A 1898-nucleotide genomic window follows, 5' to 3' on the forward strand; every position below is an offset into this window, starting at 1 on the left:
AGTTGAGACATTACTACTCTTTTCTTTCTTTTGTCTTTCTAAAGGTGTCACCATTAGTTGAAAATTATTACAATTGCCCAACCATTAAACCCATTGTCCTGACCATTAGTAACTGGATTTTTCTAGATTTCCTGGGGACTACATGACTGATGGAGCATCCCCCTCCCAGTCATTCTAGGGTATAAAAATAGAGCATCTCTGCATTGCTCTCTCTCTTACTTCCTACCTACTTACCTGACCCCACTTTATCTTGCTGACTCCATTTGTAGCACTATTTGGAGTCTCCCACATGCGTTGCTGGTCAACCCATGACCCCTTTCCTAGTATTTTTCCTATTTTCGCTGCAGGATCGCCTCGTCGCATAAGAGAGTTAAAGTATCACCCCCATCAACGATACCTTCCTGCTAATGCAACTTTCACTGTACCTTTCTATCTAAGATTCCTAGTTCTGTATCAACTGAGTGTGTGATTATTTTATTTTTATTGTAGGTGGGTGTGAGAATTATTAGTAAAATAAATCGCTATATTTTAAGATCTAGTCTCTGCATCTATTTCTGGGGATCTGGATAAATTGGACTCCAGTATACATAGGTTATTGTTCCCTTAATTAAAGCCATTGTCATTTAATATTCCTATTCCCCTGTCTTACTAAAGAAATAAGGCAATTTGGCTACCACTTAAGCCAAAGTAAATAGAGCTGACGATTGGTTCTTCTAGCCCAGTATTGTCTCCTCTCCTTGGCAACAGCTCTCCAGGGTCTTAGGTATAGGAAGGTTCTTCCCAGCACATGCTTTCTGGGACCCTTTCACTGGAGATGCCAGGGAAACAACCTGAGACCTTCTGCACGCACACTATGTGCTCTACCACTGAGTTACATTCCTTCCTCAAAAGGTGTCAGATATGCAGAATCTGATGATTGGTCTATCTAGCTTGGCATTGTCCACTCTAATTTACAATAGCTGTTCAGGGACTCAGACACAGAGAGATCTTTACCAAAATTTGCTCTGTGAGATTTTTAAAGTGCAGATGGCAGGGACTAAACATGCGACCTTCTGCATGCAAAACATGTGTTCTGCCACTGAGTTATAGGCTCTTCTCAAGGTGCATGCTATAATTCAAATCCTGTGTTCAGTTTATGCATAGTCTTGCCATTTTAAAGAATCCACAATGATTCTTCTAAATTAAAAACCTGCTCATTAGGCTACAGAGACACTCATTATAAATGCATGTGTAAGTTCTCATTTGCAGCTTTGCAAATGGATCTCTCGTTGTTTTGAAACAAGTGCATGTTGACATAAACTGCATATATTGTATAAATTAATCATCTTCCTGCCAACTCATCAGAGGATGTGATTTCTCCTCTTGGAAAGTTCATCCTTAAAGTTCGCTTGTGAGAGCTATGCTTCAGAACCAAAAATCAGATTATGGTAGAAGTTACTACCTTGATAGGCAAGCTGTACTGTGGAATTTCTGAAGTTCAGTCAATACATTAATTTTCCTAAACAAGGAAAGCCACAATGCTGAAAGCAACTACCAGCTGTATACCAGCGGGTTTAGTTTACAGGCAGCGCCTGAAGGATTAGAAAGAACCTACAGCTGCTGGTATCTGAAGGCAGCTTTGACTCTCAAAAGCTTATCCCTCCAAAATCTTGTTGGTCTCTACGGTGCTACCGGACTCAGATACAGCTGTACAAGTGCAGGTGTACAGCCACGCGTGCTGTGTGGTCGGGCGCATTGAGTTGGGTCCATCAAGAAGTCGGCTTGTTTTGGTCTGGGGATGGGTGTGACACAAGTCTGGGTTCACCGTTTGTTGGCCAAACCAGAATTCTGAAAGGTTTCTGGAACCCAGCAAGCGAGGATCTTGGCAGATGTTGACATAACCCATGTGGCCAGTTGCC

Source organism: Gekko japonicus, unplaced genomic scaffold (assembly GCF_001447785.1).
Source record: "Gekko japonicus isolate JY-2015 unplaced genomic scaffold, Gekko_japonicus_V1.1 scaffold1052, whole genome shotgun sequence".
Lineage (NCBI taxonomy): Eukaryota > Metazoa > Chordata > Lepidosauria > Squamata > Gekkonidae > Gekko > Gekko japonicus.